Source organism: Somniosus microcephalus, unplaced genomic scaffold (genome assembly GCF_052327205.1).
Source record: "Somniosus microcephalus isolate GS21.2 unplaced genomic scaffold, FLI_Smic_1.0 unresolved_chr8, whole genome shotgun sequence".
In the NCBI taxonomy this organism is placed as follows: domain Eukaryota; kingdom Metazoa; phylum Chordata; class Chondrichthyes; order Squaliformes; family Somniosidae; genus Somniosus; species Somniosus microcephalus.
The window spans coordinates 26,516,032-26,531,867 of record NW_028225186.1 but is presented as its reverse complement, the minus strand read 5'-3'; the positions used below and the strand labels follow the sequence as shown (position 1 = coordinate 26,531,867).

At 48.7% G+C, this 15,836-nt stretch overlaps 1 pseudogene; it reads right to left on the bottom strand.

The window, feature by feature from the left end:
• The window catches only part of LOC147085689 (uncharacterized), an 89,516-nt pseudogene that overhangs the window by 57,020 nt on the left and 16,660 nt on the right, over window positions 1-15,836 (bottom strand).

Below are 15,836 nucleotides of genomic sequence, written 5' to 3'. Positions count from 1 at the left end.
ATCTATTCCCCTTACAATTGAATCCTCTATTACTATAGCTCTACCATTCTTTTTCCTCCCATTCTGTGCAGCAGAGCCACCCCTGGTGCGAGGAAGTTGGCTGCTGCTGCCTTCCTCTGATAAGCCATCCCCCCCAACAGTACTCAAAGTGATATATCTGTTGGAGAGGGGCATGGCCACAGGGGACCCCTGCACTACCTGCCTGCAGCTAGTACTCTGCCTGTTGGTCACCCGTTCACTTTCTTCCTGTCCAACCTCTACCTGCGGTGTGTCCAACTCCGCAAACGTGCTATTCACGATGTCCCGAGCATCGCGAACGCTCCAGTATGCATCCAATCGCAGCTCCAGCGCCGCAATGCGTTCTGTCAGTTGCTGCAGCTTTGTGCACTTCCTGCACACATAGTTGTCAGGGACACAGGAAGTGTCCCTGAGTTCCCACATCTCACAGGAGGAGCAGATCACAGGTCCGGGCTGTCCTGCCATGGCTTACCCTTTAATTAATTGATTTTAATTTGAAGCAATCAATCCCACTAATTACACTACAGTTAAATAGTTTACCAAGAGTCCCCGCTACACCAGAGAGACATTAGAAACTATAATACAAAGTTAAAGTTTTAATAAAGAGAGAAATACTCACCAAACAATCACTTACCTGCTTCCTGCTGACGTCACACTTGGATTACTTTTTATCTCTCTTCCAGAACCAGGATTGGTACGCCTCTGGTAATCCTTCGCAGGTCCGCTGCCTCTCTGGTCTCGGGGCTCTGGGCCTCGCTGCCTCGGGCTGCTGTTTAAGTAACTCCGCCGCCTCTGGTGATCCTTCGCAGGTCTGCTGCCCATCTGTTCTCAGGGCTTTGGGCCTCGCTGCCTCGGTCTGCTCCTTTTATCCTCCGCCGCCTCTGGTGATCCCTCGCAAGTCCGCTGCCTCTCCGGTCTCGGGGCTTTGGGCCTCGCTGCCTCGGGCTGCTCATTTTATCCTCCGCCACCTCTGGTGATCCCTTGCAGAACCGCTGCCTCTCCGGTCTCGGGTCTCTGGGCCTCGCTGCCTCGGGCTGCTCCTTTTATCCTCCGCCGCCTCTGGTGATCCCTCGCAGGTCCACTGCCTCTCCGGTCTCGGGGCTCTGGGCCTCGCTGCCTCGGGCTGCTCCTTTTATCCTCCGCCGCCTTTGGTGATACCTCGCAGGTCCGCTGCCTCTCCGGTAACGGGGCTCTGTGCCTCGCTGCCTCGGGCTGCTGTTTAAGTACTTCCGCTGCCTCTGGTGATCCCTCGCAGGTCCGCTGCCTCTCCGGTCTAGGGGCTCCGGGCCTCGCTGCCTCGTGCTGCTGTTTAAGTACCTCCGCCACCTCTGGTGATCCCTCACAGTTCCACTGCCTCTCCGGTCTCGGGGCTCTTTTTTGCTGAGTTCTAAACTGCTCCCAATCCTCAGGCTTACTACATTTTCTGGCAACTTTATATGACATCTCCTTGGATCTAATAGGATCCTTAATTTATTTTGTTAGCCGTAGTTGTGCCTCTTTTCCTTTTGTGTCTTTGCTCCATTAAGGACCGTATAACTGCTAGAATGTCACCTTGTCCTGGCTGAGCATCTGATGTCGTTGTAATGGCATTAATAGAGTCATACATAGAGTTTTACAGCAGAGAAAGAGGCCATACAGCTCATCACTTCCGCGCCGGCCATCAGGCCCTGTCTAATCTAATCCCATTTTCCAGCATTTGGTCCGCAGCCTTGTATGCTATGGCATTTCAAGTGCTCATCCAAATGCTTCTTGAATGTTGTGAGCGTTCCTGCCTCTACCACCCTTGCAGGCATTGAGTTCCAGATTCCAGCCACACTCTGGGTGAAAAAGTTCATCCTCAAACCCCTCTAAACCTCCTGCCCCTTACCTTGAATCTATGCCCGCTTGTTATTGACCCCTCTACTAAGGGAAAAAGTCCCTTTCTATCTACCTATCTATGACCCTCATAATTTTGTACACCTCAATCAGGTCCCCCCTCAGCCTTCTCTGCTCCAAGGAAAACAACCCCGGCCTGTCCAGTAATTCTTCATAGCTGAGGCGCTCCAGCCCAGGTAACATCCTGGTGAATCTCCTCTGCACCCTCTCCAAAGCAATCACATCCTTCCTACAGTGTGGCGACTAGAACTGCACACATTATTCCAGCTGTGGCCTTACCAGCGTTTTGTACAGCGTCATCATAACCTCCCTGCTCTTATATTTTATGCCTCGGCTAATGAAGGCATGTATCCCATATGCCTTTTTAACCACCTTATCCACCTGTTCTTCTGCCTTCAGGGATCTATGTACATGCACACCGAGCTCCCTCTGATCTGCTGTCTTTCCTAGCGTCTTACCAATCATTGTGTATTCCCTTGCCTTGTTAGTCCCTCCAAAATGCATCACCTGACACTTTTTAGGGTTTAATTCCATTTGTTACTGTTCCGCCCATCTGACCAACCCATCTATATCTTCCTGCTGACTGAGGCTCCCCTCCTCGCCATTTACGAACCCACCAATTTTCGTTTCATCTGCGAACTTACCGATCATACCTTTTACATTCACATCCAAATCATTAATGGAGACCACAAACAGCAATGGACCCAACACCGATCCCTGCGGTACCCCACTGGACACAGGCTTCCAGTCACAAAAACAACCTTCGACTATCACCCTCTGCCTTCTGCCACCAAGCCAGTTTTGGATCCAATGTGACAAGGCACCCTGGATCCCATGGGTTCCTAAGTTCTTGACCATTCTCCTATGCGGGACTTTATCGAAAGCCTTTCAGAAACCCATGTATACCACATCCACTGCACTACCCTCATCCACACACCTAGTCACCCCCTCGAAAAATTCAGTCAAATTAGTCAGACATGATCTTCCCTTGACAATGCGATGCTGACTATCCCTGATTAATCATTGCCTCTCCAAGTGGAGACTAATTCTGTCCCTCAGAAGTTTTTCCAATAATTTCCCTACCACTGATGTTAGGCTCCCTGGCCTGTAATTCCCTGGTTTATCCCTACTACCCATCTTGAATAATGGTACTACGTTAGCTGTTCTTCCATCCTCTGGCACATCCCCTGTGGCCAGAGAGGTTCTGAGAATTTTTGTCACAGCCCCTGCAATCTCCTCCTTTGCCTCACACAGTAGCCTGGGATACATCTCGTCCGGGCCTGGGGCTTATCCACTTTAAAGCCTGCTAAAACCCCTAGTACCTCCTCCCTCTCGATGCTAATATGATTAAGTATATCACAGTCCCCCTGCCCGATTTCTATGTCTATATAGTCCTTCACCATAGTGAACACAGATGCAAAAAATTCATTTAATACTCCACCTACATCTTCTGGCTCCACACACAGATTGCCACTTTGGTCAATAATGGGCCCTACTCTTACCTTAATTATCCTCTTGCCCTTAATAAACGTATAAAATACCTTAAGATTTTCCTTTATTTTGCTCGCCAGTGTTATTTCATGGCCCCTCCTCGGTCTCCTAATTTCTTTTTTATTTATCCCCCTGCACTTTTTTGCTCCTCTAGGGCTGCCTTTGTCTTTAGTCCTCTGTATCTGCCAAAAGCCCCCCTTTTTTTCCTAATCCATTCTCCTATATCCCTTGACATCCAAGGTTCCCTGGGCTTGTTGGTCCCACCCTTGACCTTTACAGGAACATGTTGCCATTGTACTCTCTCAAATTCCTTTCTGAAAGACTCCCATTGCTCCGATGTGGATTTTCCTACAAGTAGCTGATCCCAGTCCACTATGGCCAGATCCTGCCTTATCCTATTAAAATCGGCTTTCCCCCAATTTAGAACCTTTATTTCCGGTCCATCTCTCTCCTTTTCCATGACTACCTTAAATCTCACCGAATTATGGTCACTGTCACCAAAGTGCTCACCTACTAACACTTCTACCATTTGCCCGGCCACATTCCCTAGAATTAGGCCCAGTACCACCCCATCTCTTGTAGGACTTTCTATATGCTTGCTCAAAAAGCTCTCCTGGATTCACTTTACGAATTCTGCACCCTCTAAGCCTTTCACACTCTGACTATCACGGTTAATATTGGGGAAGTTGAAATCCCCCACTATTATTTCCCTTTAATTTGCACATTTCTCTGAGATTTGCCGACATATCTGTTCCTGTATCTCCCCCTGATTGTTTGGGCGCCTAAAGGACACTCCCAACAAAGTGCTTGCCCCCTTTTTGTTCATAAGTTCGACCCATATGGTCTCATTAGAGGAACCTATTAATATATCATCCCTCCTTACAGAAGTAATTGACTCCTTAATTAATATTGCGACTCGCCCTCCTCTTTTACCACCCCCTAATCTGTCTTGCCTGAAGATTCTATACCCCGGAATATTGTGCTGCCAGTCTTGCCCCTCCCTCAACCATGTCTCCGTGATAGCAACAATATCATACGCCCATTGTGTTCATCAACATCTTCAGTTCATCCACTTTATTCGCAAGACTCCTTGCATTAAAATAAATGCCATCCAGCCTTGCCCTACTCCCTTGTGCCGTTACATATTTGCTCTGCCTTCCAATTTGACTTGTTTTTCCTCTATAATTGGCTGTACATCACCCCCTATTATAGCTCCACTCTGTATCCCATCCCCCTGCATAGTTAGATTCACCCCCCCCACAAAAATGCTAGCAAACGCCCCCAAGGATATTTGTCCCGCTCTGGTTCAGATGCAACCCGTCCGACTTGTACAAGTCACACCTTCCCCAGAAGCAGACCCAGTGATCCAGGAAACTAAAGCCCTCCCTCCTGAACCAATTCTTTAGCCACGCATTCATCTGCTCTATCCTACTATTCCTATACTCACTAGCACGTGGCACCGGGAGAAATCCAGAGATTACATCCTTTGAGGTCCTGCTCTTTAATCTGCCACCAAGCTCCCAAAATTCATGCTGCAGGACCTCATCCCTCTTCCTACCACTGTCGTTGGTCCCATTATGAACCACGACCTCTGACTGTTGACCCTCCCCCTTCAGAATGCCCTGCAGCCGTTCAGGGGAAAAGTTCCTTTCTATCTACCATATCTATGCCACTCTGAATTTTGCACTCGTCAATCAGGTCCCCCCTCAGCCTTCTCTGCTCTAAGGAAAATAACGCCAGCCTGTGCAGTGCCTCTTCATAGCTGAAGCACTCCAGTCCAGGTAACATCCTGATGAATCTCCTCTGCACCCTCTCCAATGCAATCACATACCTCCTATAGTGTGGCGATCAGGACTGCACACATTATTCCATCGGTGGCCGAACCAGTGCTTTGTACAGCTCCATCATAACCTCACTGCTCTTTTATTCTATGCCTAGGCTAATGAAGGCACTTATACCATAAGCCTTTTTAAACACCTTATCTACCTGTCCTGCTGCCTCCAGGGAGCTATGTACATGCACATCAAGGTCCCACTCATCCTCTGTCATTCCTAGGGTCCTACCATTCTTTGTGTAATCCCTTGCCTTGTCGGCAGTCTCAAAATACATCACCTTACACGTTTCAGGGATAAATTCCATTAGCCACTGTTCTGTCCATCTACCCAACCAGTCTATATCGCCCTGTAGCCAGAGGCTTCCCTCCTCGCTATTTACCACTCCACCAATTTTCGTTTCTTTCGGGAACTTACTGATCATACCTCCTACATGCAAAGGACCCAGTACCGATTCCTGCAGTGCACCACTGGACACAGGATTCCAGTCAGAAACACAACCTTCGACCACCACCCTTTGCCTCCAGTCAGTAAGACAATTTTGGATCCAATGTGCCACTTTGCTGTCGATCCCATGGAATCTTACCTTCTTGACAAGGCTGCCATGTGGAACTTTTTCAAAAGCTTTTCTGAAGTCCATGTAGAATACAGCAACTGCACTCCCCTCATCCACACACCTAGTCACCCCCTCGAAATATTCAATCAAATTGTAGACATGATTTCCCCTGACAAAGCCATGCTGACTATCCTTGATTAATCCTTGCCTCTCCAAGTGGAGAGTAATTCTGTTCCTCAGAATGTCTTCCAATAATTACCGTACTGTAGGAAGTACCGAACTGAATAAGGTAATCGACTCGATGAATCAAATCAACAGGTTTTAATGAACATCGAAGCTAACAGGGAAACTACAGGAGAAACGGTACACAGGTCTAATCAGCTTGCTGGGCACTCGACGACTACTGGAAGATTCTGGAAGCTGACGCCATGACGTTATCGCGTTCTTCGCGCCACTGGCCGTCACATGATCGGCGTCATGACGTCATCACGTGGAGTGCAGGAAAACACAATACAGTACAGTTAACAGGCAGTTTAAAGGTGCAGTCCGTGGCTGCAAGACACTGTAGTTAAAGGGAGTATTACGAATTGTTCTGAGACCCTTAGTGGCTCCGCCACAGGCGCCTCCCCAGAATCCACTTTAGCGGACATTGTCAACTGAGCAGGAGGTTTAATGATCCTGGACGAACGGCGACGAAACTCAGGCAGCAGAAACGGGGCGTTAGTAGATGAACCAGTGTCGGATTGCGGCTGAAGCGGCATCTCGGGTGAGCAGAAATGTTAGACAGAGGTGCAGGCGTGTCTGAGGCCGAATCGAGCTGTTCGACGGTGGGCTGGTGCACGGCTGGTCTGGCGGCCAATGGCGGTCGGCCGCAGCGACGGGTTTGGGCAGCCACGACAGGCTCACTCCGATCAAGGTGGGCTGATTTGAGCCGGTCGATAGAGATGGTATCGGACTTTCCGCCGACTTCGACTGTGAAAAATTTTTCCCCTGATGAGATGACACAAATAGATCCGGTATATGGTGGCTTGAGCGGGTCTGTGTGACCGTCCTGTCTAGTAAAGACACAGTCCGAACTCATGAGCTCTGTCGGGACGTGAGGCCTCTGCAGGTCATGCTGTGAGGTTGGGATGGGCAGGAAATTCCTAGCCGCCTCCTGATGCAGCAGGAGCTGTTGAGCTGCAGACAATGGTTCGGTGTGTGGAGGGAGAAAGTCACCTGCCACTCTGAGTGTCTAGCCATAAACCAGCTCAGCCGATGAAGACTGAAGATCCTCCTTTGGGGCTGTCCGGAGGCCCAGCATCACCCATGAGAGCCTGTCCAACCAGTTTGGTCCCCTCAAGCTGGCACAGAGGGACGCTTTGAGAGACCGATGGAACCTTTCGCACAGACCATTCACCTGCGGATGGTACGTGGTAGTACGGTGCAGCTTGGTACCCAGGCCTTGTGCCACTGCATTCCACAGCTCTGATGGGAATTGCGGACCGCAGTCTGAGGAGATCTCCGATGGCACCCCGAACCGAGCCATCCACAATGAAAGAATCACCCTGGCGACGTCTGCTGCGGTGGTAGCGGCCAAGGGAATCGCCTCTGGCCACCTGGTAGTCCGGTCTACCACAGTCAGGAAGTGTGTGAATCCACGTGACCCGGGAAGGGGAGCTACTAAATCCACGTGAACGTGGTCAAAGCGGTGCTCAGGCACCGGGAATTTGGCCACCGGAGCCGTGACGTGACGGTGTACTTTGAATTTTTGACATTCGACGCAAATGTTTGTCCAGTCCCGGACGTCCTAATGCATGCCTTTCCAAACAAATTTGCGGGACATTAGCCGTTGAGAAGACCGCATCCCCGGGTGAGATAAGCCGTGGATTGCCTGGAGCACTTTCTTGTGCCATTCGACCGGCACAATGGGCCGGGGCACTCCCATGGATGTGTCGCACAAGAGCGTGGTTCCTGCCGCTTGAAACGGCACGTCTGCAAACTGCCAACTGGAAGGCGTGGTCCTAAACGCTTGTACCTCTGGGTCTGCCAGTTGATCCTCTGCCAGTCCAACGAAATCGATGCCCAGGTGTACTGCTTGTTCTGGAACCCGGGAAAGGCAATCCGCCACGAGATTATCCTTGCCTGACACATGCCGCAAATCCATTGTGAATTCGGATATAAACGTGAGGTGGCGCTGCTGCTGAGCTGAACAAGGTTCCACCGTTTTGGCCATGGCGAAGGTGAGTGGCTTGTGGTCCACGAATGCAGTGAACGGACGGCCTTCTAGAAGGAAACAGAAATGCCGGATGGCCAAAAATTGGACTAGGAACTCCGTCAAAAGTGCTATACATTCGCTCGTTCTTGCACAGTTGGCGGCTGAAAAATGCTAATGGCTGCCAACCCCCGTCGACCCACTGCTCTTGAACTGCTCCGATGGCGTATTCGGAGGCATCCGTAGTGAGGGCAACAGTCGTGCCCGGGAGTGGGTGTGCTAGCATAGTTGCGCCTTGGTATCGCGGAACGACTGATCCATTTGCGGTATCCAAGTGAGAACATCCTTGCCCGACTTTCCTTTTAGTGCTTCGTACAGAGGTTGCATTAACCGGGCTGCCTTGGGGATGAAACAAAGATAAATTTTCACCATCCCCAAGAACTCTTGCAGGGGTTTGACTGTGTGAGGCCGCGGGAATGCGGTAACTGCCTGTACCTTGGTGACTAGCGGGACGGCATCTTCTGGGGTAATCCTGTGTCCCAGGGAATCAATACTGGACACTCCGAACGTGCATTTGGCCGGATTGACAATAAGGCCATGTTGGCTGTGCCGGGCAAAAAGTGTTCGTAAATGGGCCATGTGGGCTGTCATATCCTGGCCGGCTATTAGGATGTCGTCCATGTATACAAAAGTGAAGGGCAGATCCGGTAAGACAGAGTCCATCAACCGCTGGAAGGCTTGAGCTGCATTTTTCAGACCGAATGGCATGCGGAGGAACTCAAAAAGGCCGAACGGAGTGATGACTGCCGTTTTGGGGACGTCTGGAGGGTGCACCGGAACTTGGTGATATCCACGAACGAGATCCAGTTTAGAAAATATAGAGTTGAAGCCAGATGTGCCGAAAAATCTTGGCTGTGGGGAATAGGATACCTGTCCGGTGTCGTGGCGTCGCTTAAGCATCTGTAATCCCCACAAGGTCGCCATCCGCCGCCTGGTTTGGGTACAATATGCAATGGGGAGGACCAAGGGCTGTCCGAATGCTGGATGATGCCGAGGCACTCCATGGTCTGGAACTCAACCTTTGCAGCTGCCAGCTTGCCGGCTTCTAATCGCCGCGGCCGAGCGTAAACGGGTGCTCCAGTCATGGAGATATGGTGCTCCACCTCATGCCATGTGACTGCAGCCGAAAAAGTAGGCCTGGTGAGCTCCTGTTATTCGCCGAGCAGGCGCGTAAACCCGTCTTGCAACAGAACCGCACAGGCCACCGACCAGGACATGGCGGTGCTGCGGTGGCATGGCACTCCGTGGAAAGTGGACGCATTCATGAGTCGGCAGTGTTGGACGTCGACCAGCAGAAAAAATCAGCTCCCAGTATGGCCTGTGAGATCTTAGCTGTAATAAAGTCGCAGACAATACGCTGACTGGCGAAGGTTAAGTTAACCGTCCATTTACCGAACATACGCATGGCAGCGCCGCTAATTGCCACGAGGGAAGGCCCATGGCCGCTGGTTAGTAGGTCCAGTTTCGAAGCTGGCAGGATGCTGCACTGTGAACCAGTGTCGCACAGGAATCGTTGGTCCATAACGGAATCCGTAACGTAAATGAGTTGGCCCGCTGAGCCAACCACCATAGCTAACTTGCCGTGCGTTTCAGACTTTGTCGTCCGTCTGGGAGGCCGCGGGCTTGTTGGAGTTTTTTTTTTCTCTTGAGGGAAACTGCAAGGAGGCCGGCAGCACCGAGCTTTGGCGCCAAAACGGGCGTGGTACGCGCACCATCCTGCTGGGGGAGGGCTGGGCTTCGCCCGCTTGGGGGAAAGGCGCCTCGTGGCCGCACCACATTGCTGAGTAACAGTAAATATCTTGCCTGCCTCTGCAGCGAGTTCAGCACCGTCTGTGATGAAAGTGCTGGCCAAGGCCGCCTGAACCGGTTCGGGTAGCTGGCAGAGGAAAACTCATGGAACGAAAAACATTGGGGTTCCGCGCCCAATAGCGTCAGCATTTGACTCATCATTTCTGACAGTTTTGTGTCACCGAGGCCGGGCATGGAAATAAGCTTGCGTGCCCGCTCCGACTTATTAAGAGCAAATACCTGTAGCAAATGGGCTTTAAGTGCTTCGTACTTGCCCACCTCCGGTGGGCTGCCAAGGATGCTGATGACCCGGGAGGCCATGGCACTATCGAGAGCAGAAACCACATAATAATAACGGATTGAATCCGCTGTGGCCTCCCAGAGAGCGAACTGTGCTTCTGCCTGGAAAAACCATGCTGCTGGCTGCTGTTCCCAGAACTGCGGCAGTTTAAGGGCGACGGCATTCGCGTTCATCCTCGACGATAGTTAACCGACGAGATCGGGGTCACCAATGTAGGAACGGAGGTTCCTATCTGAATAAGTTATTCGACTCGATGAATGAGATCAACAGGTTTTAATGAACAACGAAGTTAACAGGGAAACTACAGGAGAAACGGTACACAGGTCTAATCAGCTTGATGGGCAGTTTAAAGGTGCAGTCCGCGGCTGCACTACACTGTATTTAAATGGATTATTACTAATTCTTCTGAGACCCTTGGTGGCTCCGCCACAGTACCACTGATTTTGGACTCACTGGCCTGTAATTCCCTGGTTTATCCCTACTGCCCTTCTTGTATAATGGTACTACGTTAGCTCTTCTCCAGTACTCTGCCACTTCCCATGTGACCAGAGAGGTTCTGAACATTTGTGTCAGTGCACCTGCAATCTCCTCCCTTGCCTCAAACAGCAGTCTTGGATACATCCCGTCAGGGCCTGGAGATTTAGCCACTTTTAAACCCGCTTAAACCGCTAGCACCTCCTCTCTCTCAATATTAATTTCTTCAAGTATATCACAATCCCACAGCCTGATTTCTATGCCTACATCAACCTTCTCCATAGTGAACACAGATGCAAAATATTCATTTAAAACATCAACTACATCTTCCGGCTCTACACACAGATTGCCACTTTGCTCCCTAATGGGCCCTACTCTTTCCCTGGTTAACTCTTGCCTTTAATATGCTTATAAAACACCTTGGGATTTTCCTTTACTTTGCTCGCCAGTGTTTTTTCATGCCCCCTCTTCGCTCTCATAATTTATTTTTTCAGTTTCCCCCTGCACTTTCTATACTCCTCTCGGGCTTGCACTGTTTATAGTCCTTTGTATCCGCCAAAAGACCCCCTTTTTTCCTAAAACATTCTTGTGCATCTCTTGACATTTAGGATTCCCTGGGCTTGTTGATCCCACCCTTGACCTTTACGAGTACATGTTGGCAATGTACTCTCTCTATTTCCTTTCTGAAAGACTCCCATTGCTCTGATGTGGATTTTCCTACAAATAGCTGATCCAAGTCCATTTTGGCCAGTTCCTGCCTTAGCATATCAAAATCGGCCTTCCCCCAATTTAGAATCTTTATTTCCGGTCCATCTTTGTCCTTTTCGATGACTACCTTAAATCTCATGAATTATGGTCACTGTCAACAAAATGCTCTCCTGCTGACACATCTACCACTTGCCCGGCTATGTTCCATAGAATTAGGTCCAGTACCGGCCCCTCTCTTGTAGGACTTTCTACATGCTGGCACAAAAAGCTCTCTTGGATGCTCATTAAGAATTCCGCCCCCTCTAAGCCTTTTACACTCTGACTATCCCAGTTAATATTGGGGAAGTTGAAATCCCCTACTATTATTACCCTAATATTTCTACACTTCTCTGAGATTTGCCGACATATCTGTTCCTCTATCTCCCCCTGACTGTTTGGAGGCCTACAGTACACTCCTAGCAGAGTGCTTGCCCCCTTTTTGTTTTTAAGTTCTAACCCATTAGAGGAGCCTGCTAAGATATCATCTCTACTTACAGCAGTAATTGACTCCTTGATTAATATTGCAACAACCCTCCACTTTTAAACCCCCCTCAATCTCGCCTGAAGATTCTATACCCTGGAATATTGAGCTGCCAGTCCTGCACCTCCCTCAACCATGTCACTGTGATAGCAACAATATCTTACTCCCATGTTTTCATCAACACCTTCAATTCTTCTGCCTTACTCGCATGACTCCTTACATTAATATAAATGACAACCAGCCTTGCCATACTCCCTTGTGCCGTTACATATTTTCTCTGCCTTCCAGGCTGGCTTGTTTTTCACTATATATGGCTGTGCATCACCCCTACTATAGCTCCACTCCGTATCCCATCCTCCTGCCAAGTTGGTTTAAAGCCCGCGACCCAAAAAGTAATTGCAAACCTCCCCGCAAGGATGTTGGTCCCGTTCCGGTTCAGGTGCAACCCATTTGACTTTTACCGGACCCAACTTCACCAAAAGCAGATGCAGTGATTCAGGAAACTAAAACACCCCCTCCTGTACCACCTCTTTAGTCACGCGTTCATCTGCTCTATCCACCTATTCCTATACTCACTTGCACATGGCACAGGGAGTATTCCAGAGATTACAACATTTGAGGTTCTGCTATTTAATCTGCAACCTAGCTCGCTAAATTCTTGATGCAGTACCTCATCCCTCTTTCTACCCATGTCGTTGGTACCAATGTGAACCACAACCTCTGACTGTTGGCCCTCCCCCTTCAGAATGCCCTGCAGCCGCTCAGTGATATCCTTGACCCTGGCACCAGGGAGGCAACATACCAACCTGGAGCCACGTCTGCAGCCACAGAAACGTTTATCTGTTCCCCTCACGGTACAACCCCCTGTCGTTATTGCCCTCCCACTCTTTTCCTCCCCATCTGTGCAGCTCAGCCACTCGTAGTGCCAAGGACTTTGGCACTTGCTGAATTCCCCTGTGAAACAATCTGCACATCAGTAACCAAAACGTAAAATATTTTGGTGAGGGAGGTGGACCCAGGGGACTCCTGCACTAGCTTCCTAGTTCTTTTACTCTCTCTCGCGGTCACACATTTCATAGAAACATAGAAACATAGAAGATAGGAGCAGGAGTGGGCCATTCGGCCCCTCGAGTCTGCTCCACCATTCTATGCGATCATGGCTGATCTTCCAAATTCAGTACCCGGTCCCTGCTTTCTCCCCTTACCCCTTCATCCCTTTAGCCTTGAGAAATATATCCAACTTCTTCTTGAATATATTTAATGAATTGGCCTCTACTGCCTTCTGTTGTAGAGAATTCCACAGGTTCACAACTCTCTGGGTGAAGAAATTCCTCCTCATTTCTGTTGTAAATGGCTGATCCCTTATCCTTAGACTGTGACCCCTGGTTCTGGACTCTCCGACCATTAGGAACATCCTTCCAGCATTTAGCATGTCTAGTCCTGTTAGAATTGTATAAGTTTCGATGAGACCCCCTCTCATTCTTCTAAACTCCAGCGAGTACAAGCCCAATTGATGTAATCTCTCCTCATACGTCATTCCTGCCATCCCAGGTATCAGCCTGGCGAATCTTCGCTGAACTCCCTCCATGGCAAGAACATCCTTCCTCAGATAAGGCGACCAAAACTGCACACAATACTCAAGAAGTGGTCTCACCAAGCCCCTGTACAACTGCAGCAAGACATCCTTGTTCCTGCACTCAAACACTCTCGCTACGAAGGCCAACATACCATTTGCCTTCTTAACCGCCTGCTGCATCTGCATGCTTACCTTCAGCGACTGGTGCACAAGAACACTCAGGTCTCGTTGCCTTTCTCCTTCTCCCAATCTATTGCCATTCAGATAATAATCGGCCTTCCTGTTTTTGCTACCAAAGTGGATAACCTCACAATTATCCCAGTTATATTGCAGCTGCCATGCTTTTGCCCAATCACCCAACCTGTCCAAATCATCCTGGAATTTCTCGGCATCCTCCTCACAGCACACACGCCCACCCAGCTTTGTGTCGCCCGCAAATTTGGAGATATTACATCTAGTTCCCTTGTCTAGATCATTAATATATATTGTGAATAGCTGGGGTTAAAGGACCGATCCCCGAGTTACCCCACTAGTCACTGCCTGCCACTTGGAAAAAGACCCGTTTATTCCAACACTTTGCTTTCTGTCTGCCAACCAGTACTCTATCCAAGTCAGTACCGCGCCCCCAATCCAATGCGCCTTAAATTTACACGCTGATCTCTTATGCGGGACCTTATCAAAAGCCTTTTCAAAGTCCAAATACACCACATCCACTGGTTCTCCCTTATCTATTATACAAGTTACCTCCTTAAAAAATTGCAGTAGATTAGTCAAGCACGATTTACCCTTTGTAAATCCATGTTGACTTTGTCCGATCCTGTCACTGTTTTCCAAGTGCTCTGCTATTACATCTTTATAATGGACTATAGCATTTTCCCCACTACCAATGTCAGGCTTACCGGCCTGTAATTCTCCGTTTTCTCTCTACCACCTTTTTTGAATAGTGGGGTAACATTAGCTACCCTCCATCCATGCGTACTGTTCCAGATTCCACCGAATGTTGGAAGATGATCAGCAATGCATCTACTATTTCTAGGGCCACTTCCTTAAGTCCCCTAGGATGTAGACTATCAGGCCGTGGGTATTTATCGGCCGTCCATCCCATCAATTAACTTAACACCATTTCCTGCAAGTACTGATTTCTTTCTGTTCCTCACTTTCATCAGACCCTATGTTCCCTGACATCTTCTGTGAAGACAGAACCAAAATATATATTTAATTGTTCTGCCATTTCTTTGCTCCCCATTATAAATTCCCCTGATTCTGACTGCAAGGGACCTACGCTTGACTTCACCAACATCTTTCTCTTCACATATCTATAAAAGCTTTTACACTCAGTTTTTATGTTCTCTGAACGCTTACTCTCATATTCTATTTTCCCCTTCTTAATTAATCAATTTGTCCTCCTTTGTTCAATCCTAAACTGCTCCCAATCTTCAGGTTTATTGCTTTTTCTGATCAGTTTATAGGTCCTCTCCATGGATCTTGTGCTATCCCTAACTTCCCTTGTTAGCCACGGTTCAGTCACCTTATTTGTTTTATTTTTATTCCAAACTGGGATGAACAAATTCTGTAGTTCATCCATGCGGTCTTTGAATGATTGCCATTGTCTATCCAGCGTCAACCCTTTGAGTGACATTCCCCAATCAATCCTACCCAACACACGCCCCAGACCATCGTAGTTTCCTTTATTTAAATTCAGGAACCTAGTCTCTGAGACAACAAATTCATTCTCCATCTTAATGAAGAATTATAGCATATTATGATCGCTCCGACCCAAGGGGCCTCGTACAACAAGATTGTTAATTAATCCTTTCTCATTACATAATACCCAGTCTAAGATGCCCTGATCTCTGGTTGGTTCCTCGAGATGTTGGTCCAGGAAACCATCTCGTAAACACTCCAGGAATTCCTCCTCCACAATATTGTTACTAATTTGGTTAGCCCAATTTATATGTAGATTAAAGTCACCCATGAAGACTGCTGTGTCCTTATTTCAGGCTTCTCTAATTTCGCTTTCAATGCCATACCCAACCTCTGCATTACTGTTTGGAGGTCTATATCCCTCTCCCGCTAACGTTTTCTGCCCCTTGGTGTTTCTCAGTTCTACCCATGCAGATTCCACATCATCAGAGCTAATATCCTTCTATACAATTGTGTTAATGCATTATTTAACCAGCAACGCTACCACACCTCCCTTTCCTTCTTGCCTATCTTTTCTGAATATCGAATACCCCTGGATGTTGAGTTCCCAGTCTTGGCCGTCCTTGAGCCACTTTTACGTAATCCCAACCAAATCATATTCGTTTACCTATATTTGCACAACTAATTCACTCACCTTATTACGCATGCTCCTCGCCTTAAGACCCAAAGCCTTCAGTTTGCCTGTGCACTGGTTACCTGCGGTGCGACTATGATCTCAGCTTTGCGGATGCTCCACAGT